This window comes from Rhincodon typus, chromosome 15, assembly GCF_021869965.1.
Source record: "Rhincodon typus isolate 14 chromosome 15, sRhiTyp1.1, whole genome shotgun sequence".
NCBI classification, from domain to species: domain Eukaryota; kingdom Metazoa; phylum Chordata; class Chondrichthyes; order Orectolobiformes; family Rhincodontidae; genus Rhincodon; species Rhincodon typus.
The window spans coordinates 45523223-45529542 of NC_063346.1; the positions used below are offsets into that span (position 1 = coordinate 45523223).

The following is a 6320-nucleotide window of genomic DNA, read 5'->3' on the forward strand; positions in this document are numbered from 1 at the left end:
ATTTCGGTGGCTATTAATAAAACTAAAGATCCAATTTTTTTTTTTTTAAAAACTGCCCTTCTGCACTCAAATATTGCTTCTCCACAACCTTCCTTCAAAAATGAAGTAAAACAAGAATTGCCTTTAACAAATCTAAACAGATTTTAACTTGGAGGCTCATGGATTTGCAAATGCGACTTTTTTTTGCAATTTATTCACCAAGTTTCCCACAGACCTTAGGCGAATTGGCTTGTAGTTGCCAGGTTTATTCCCCTTATTTAAAAAAAGACCAGTTGTTACATCTGCAATCCATCACTCTCATGGGCATCACTCATATCAAAGGAGAATTGGAAGGTTGTGGCTACAGCCACAATTTATGGCCTCTGTTCTATACCCGAGCATGGAACCCACCTTAACAAGATAACATTGCTATTTTGAAGCCTGGCAACCTTTTAAGAATATCTTTATCTAATTTCATTCTATGTGATGTCACTTCTGTCTCCTCATTTACTGCTACTTTTGCAGCATTTTCTTTTTCTTTAGTGAAGCTAAATGCAAAGTGGTCATTTAATCCTCAGCAATGCCGCCACAAGAATGCCTTCTATTTGGTCCCTAATCAGCCCCACTTTGCGACTAACTACTTTTCAAAATTATTTATGTTAGCTACTATACCATTCTCACACTCTCTTCCCCACTTACTCTTTTATTAGATCTCTATACTTCCTCTGCTTGGCTCAATTCTTTTAAATCTTAGATATGCCACGTCTCCTTCCTTGGTTTCACTTTAATTTCACTCAAGGAGCTCAAGCTTTGAGTGCTCTTTCACTCATCTGAGAATGTCTACTCTGTTTAAGCCCCTTCACTTTGAAGGCCCCCAGCTATTTAATCAATGATTTACCTATCAATTTTGATTCTAATACACTTTAACTAGTCCATTCCCCACTCCAGGTAATAACACGTTTTTTTAAGCTACACAAAGTGGTCAAGTTCAAAAACTATGACCTGCTATGGCAATTGCTTTTTCCCCATTAGAGTTAAGCCATAAGAAACCAAAAACTTTAAACATTGTATCTCATCACCAAATGGAAAGTATAATTTAATGACTTATTTTCAAATTCCATTGAACTTCATTCAAATTCCAGTTAAAAAAAGTTGCAAAAACATAACTTAATACAGGTGATCTTTGAAAAGAACTCTCAGCCACTGTAATTTTGAATATCAAAGTTAGCAGTTCACCTTTGTGCAAAATCATTTTTGTTTAAAACACTTTTTGTTGGTTCATACACATCATCAATACTTAGAATTCATACAGCAGGTGCCATTATTTGCCTTTTAAATTTTACACATAAATCTGAAGATCACAAGAATTGTAATTGAAAACATGGCGTGTAAATGATTCCCCCACCCGATCACCTGTACATTACTTTCTGAAGGTCACTAGGAGAATGCAACAGATAAATGTCCTTTCCATATTCACAAGTCAGTACAAATGAAGACCATTTTGTGCACTTGATTTAACCCTTCTAATATCCCAACCATATGCTCAATTGTAGTAGTGGTAAAACTGTCTGGTGTCTTGGTTTCAATTGTCATTCAAGGCAACATAGCCAGCTGATAATCACACAATTTCAACAAATACCTCTGAACAGGTCTTAATTTTAGCTTTCAGAACTATGAACACGTACACCATCTTGCTGCATCATCATCTTTTCTGGCTTTACTTTTTCTACCCTATTCTCTTCATATACAGGGAAAATGTCTTCATATTCCACTCAAAGTTTATCCATTTTCTTCTTTTAGCTCATCATTCTAAATTGTGATCAGTCTCATTAGGCACCTTAGCAGTTAGGAAATGGTGGCTGCTTTCAAGTTGCAAATAAAATGACATGCAATTCTGCAGGTGCAGCTGCAAAATTAATGTTGACATCTCCTGGGTCTTGACCCAACTCCCTGTTCACTTTGTTTGTGTCAGCCTCATCCTGTTTTTGCTTGCTTGGTGTCATCACCCAACACCTAAATCCCTCAATTTGTCTTTTGGAAGGTTCCAATTCACTCAGCCCTCCCAAATCCACCAATACCCTTTAAAATCTGCTTATTTGAATTTGTAAATATCGTAACTTATTTGTGAACAAATAACTCAAAAAACTTCACAAAACCTTGGCTACATCACAATTCTATGTTCACTCTCAAACTCCGTGTAAAATATAAATTTATCATAAATAGTCAGATGTTCAGCTCTTGCATACAGTACTCCTGATCACCCAGATTTGTCACCGACAGCCAGTTCTCAACTGGACTTCAGTCAACATATCTTAAGATTTAGAGTCATACAGTCAGAAATATGCAGCACGAAGACAGTCCCTTCGGTCCAACTCCTCCATGCAGACCGGATAAATTAACCTAGTTGCATTTGGCCCATATTCCTCTAAACCTTTCCTATTCATTTATCCATCCAGATGCCCTTTACATGTTGTAATTGTACCACCTCCAACACTTCCTCTGGCAGTTTGTTCCATACGTGCACTACCCTCTATGTGGAAAAAGTTGCCCCTCAGGTCCCTTTGAAATCTTTCCCCTCTCACCTTAAACCTATGCCCTCTAGTTTTGGACTCCCCTACCCCTAACCAAGGAAGAGACCTTGGTTATTCACCCTATTCATGCCCCTCTTGATTTAATAAACTTCTATAAGGTCACCCCTCAGCCTTTGACGCTCCCTATAACTCAAACCCACCAACATCCTTGTAAATCTTCCCTGAACCCTTTCAAGTTTTACCACATCTTTCCGATAGCAGGGAGACCAGAATTGAGTGCAGTATTCCAAAAGCTAGAATTCACTGAAGTAAAAGAATTTACTGATGGCAAATTCAAACTTAACCATCCAATTCTAGACATTTTATCACTTTTTAGGAACTAAATCACAAAGCAAGCATTCTCTTATCCTGGAGATTTAGTTAAGTATACTCTGGCTTAAGAAGTGAGCAATTCTATTTAACTGACTGTACTATTTCACATAACTATTGATTATCTTTACAATGACATTAAAAACCACTTGTCCTATGCATTTATCAATAAATAACCAAGATACTGTATAGGAAGCCTGAGTGACCGATCTGATTAGCACAATGCCCAGGTTTAAACCTAACCGTGGAAAAAGCTTTTGCCCATTCCTTCATGATATAGGTCCCTATCAGTCTCATTTAAGAAAAAACAAAGAACTGTACAGTACAGCACAGGAACAGGCCTTTCGGCTCACCAGGTCTGTACCGACCAGGATGCCATTCTAAACTAATCCCATCTGCCTGCACATAGACTATATCCCATGTGTTTGTTGAAATGCCTCTTAAACTGTGCTAACATATTTGCTTTTACCATCTCCCCTGGAAAAAAAAACTCGATTATCAACCCTATCCATGCCTCTCAACTTTATTATACTTCAATTAGTTCACCTTCAGCCTTTGATGTTTTTTGCGAGAGCAATCTATTTGTCCAATCTCTTCTTAAAGCTCATACACCCCAATCCAGGTAACATCCTGATAAATCTGTTTTGCACCCTCTCTAAAACCTCCACATCCTTCCTATAGTGTGGCAACCAGAACTGCACGCAATACTCCAAACGTAGCCTAAAATCAGCTGTAAAATGACTTGCCAAATTTTAAACCCAATGCCATGACTGATGAAGGCAAGCAGGCAGAGCACCATTTTTAAGAAATTGAATTCCAGTTCCTCTAACTGGTCTGGGAGGATTTGAACAGCATCCCCAGAACATTACTTCTAGACTAACAGTCTAGTGATAGTGCCACTACGCACGCACCGCCTCCACCGCCAACCCCTGCCAAATACACAATGGAGTATAGAACGGTGACCTGTGATATAGGCTAAGACAAATTTCTTGATCTGATAAAATAAAACTGGCATCACATTTGGCCTCGATGTGACACCAATAGTAAAACGTATTATATTCATTAGCATTAGTGTGCCTCCTCTTAACAAGCACCTAAGTCCCCTCACATTGGTAAGTTCCCGTTAATATAAAAGATCATCTCAGCACAATCAGTTTCCATGGATGCGATTGTAACTTTACAATTTGATATAGGTATTTAAATATTTAACATCAAAAATTTTTAAAATTCAAGTATCATCAAATGAGTTTGACATCAAATGTTCAGCATAAAGTTACCATTAGTTCAACTCCTTCAGTTGATGTGGAAACAGACTTTACCCAAACAGGTTTGGAGTACTCAATTTTTCTTTAAGTTCAAAGGGAAAAAAAAGTGGCATATAAATTCTTATAAAACTTGCAAATAGTTGCAAACTGGCCTCAAACCCACTCCACAGTAAAGTAGATGGTGCACTAAACCTACAAACACTGCTGTCCATGATCAAGTCACACTGAACCAACAGATGGAAAAATTAATCTACTAATATTGTTCACAAATGTTGTTATTTCAGCATAGCAATTGACAACAATTCAAAAACAGCTGCGAAAGTTACATTTTGCCCATTTCAGTTGGCAGTCAGATTGCACTTTTACTTCTACAAACATTATATCAAGATTCATATTTTGCAATTCCAAAATAATGATCCTGATCTACTTCAGCAGTATTAGTTTGTCAAATGAGGAGCTGTGCAGCTAAAAAAGCAGTCAGCACATCCTACCTATACTCACCAGGATACGTTTTCCCTAAGTGGGTGGAACATCCACTTGAGATATCCAAAAACGACCTTAACGGGCTGACAGCACAATAATAGCTGTCTTTTACCCTCAAGTTCAGTAAAGTGCAATGTTCTGAGAACAATGCAGGACTTCTTGAAGTCCTGATTACTATAATTCAATATAAAAGTCTGGATTAAAATTTGACTAGGCGTTTTGCATTTATAAATAGTTAAGATAAATGCATAATTTAACTAATTTTAAAATAGTTATGTTTCATATTTAAAAATGTGGAATGTTTTTCAAAAAATGACAACTCCTTAGTTTTAATTAACGTAAGATATTTATAAAGCATTATGACTATTCAATATTTTGGTTGAAGCGCTACGTTGATTACAGTAAATTTGCTTAGGGTAGGCTTAATACCGAGGCGAGAGTCAGGCCAGACTATGTACTACTTCCTTTTCAAAGGCACTTGATATACTGCATTTGCAAATAATGAATTCGTTTATCTGGGTTGATTCATGCTAAAAGTTTTTGGAAGGTAGTTATTGTGTGGGGTGGAAGAAATCTTCCGGCTGAAAGGGTTGCCATCGCCTGTTGGATTAAGATTGCAAAGCTTCATTAAAAACGAGTCTGGTTTGCTTAAAATGGCGACGGGATGGGGAGGGCGAGAGCGATGTGTTTCCATTCCCTCTCTTCCCCCACCCCACCACCAACCCACCCACAATCTCCCGTTAGAAATAACCCGCCACTTTGCCCTGCCGCCTGCAATCAGCCCGGTTATAGAGGGAGCTCTTTGCAATTTACTGCCACCGAGCGGGCCCTGGCGACAGGCACAGAGAGAGGGAGGAAGGCACTGGCAGTCGGACGGACGGGGGAGGGGAGTGAGTGGGAAGGAAGGCAGGCGCTGCTGTGGAGCGGCCGCAGCCGGGGAGCCGAGCCGCGGGAACAAAGAGGAAAGGCCCGGCCTCACCTCCCGCACGCCAGCAACCAGCCCCAGAAAAGACTGAACCGCCGCGCCGCCCCTCCCCCAAGCAGGCCCTCGGACGGCGAGGTGAATTTTATTTTTCGGGGCCTCCTGTTTGGGGAGATTTCTTTAGCTGCAGGATTGCAAGTTTTTTTTCCCCGAGTATTTTTTTCTGTTCTGAATATAACGATAGAGGGAGACAAACACACCCAGCGCCGACAAGCCCCATCGTGACACCTAGAGGCGGCACAAAGGACCTGCATTTGGCCCCTCTAACCGTTCTAACTTACGTTTTCACCGTCTTTTCTTGCAAGAAAACTCCCTTTCGGTGTCTCCCGGTGCCCGCGTGAGGCGCCCGGCTGCCCGAAACACCCTGAAAGCGCGGCACCAATCGGTTAAAACGTTCCCATTAGAGCAGAGAAGAGAAAATGGCGGCACCCTCTCTGAATGCGCATGCTCGGCAGCGCCACAACTGTGGGGACGTGCGCAGGGCACTGTGGGTAGAGGACAGAAAACGCGCGAACCTCTCTCTTTCAAAAAGAAACGGTTTAAACTGTTGCCAAAGGAAGCAAGGGCGCGGCGACCGGGCCAAGAGTTCCCTCACCCGGAGGTGACGTCGACAGGGAACAACATGGCGCCTCCTTCGGCATGATTCAGCAATTACAAGGCCGAGTGGTTTCCGGATTGCATCTGTTTGTACCTGTTGCTCTAGACCTGTCA

At 40.6% G+C, this 6320-nt stretch overlaps 1 protein-coding gene across 3 annotated transcripts in view; it reads right to left on the bottom strand.

Annotated features, from left to right (window-relative positions):
- Positions 1 to 6065, bottom strand: part of ctcf (CCCTC-binding factor (zinc finger protein)) — a 39213-nt gene extending 33148 nt beyond the window's left edge. Inside the window, exon 1 of one of the 3 annotated variants that reach the window (XM_048606097.1) lies at positions 5891 to 6065. The gene's annotated coding sequence lies outside the window, so the exon portion shown is untranslated. Of the gene's footprint in view, positions 1 to 4645; positions 4831 to 5606; positions 5725 to 5890 lie in introns of those variants that run through there. The other 2 variants (XM_048606099.1, XM_048606098.1) reach the window with 2 other exon arrangements.
- Between the last annotated feature and the right edge of the window lie 255 nt (positions 6066 to 6320).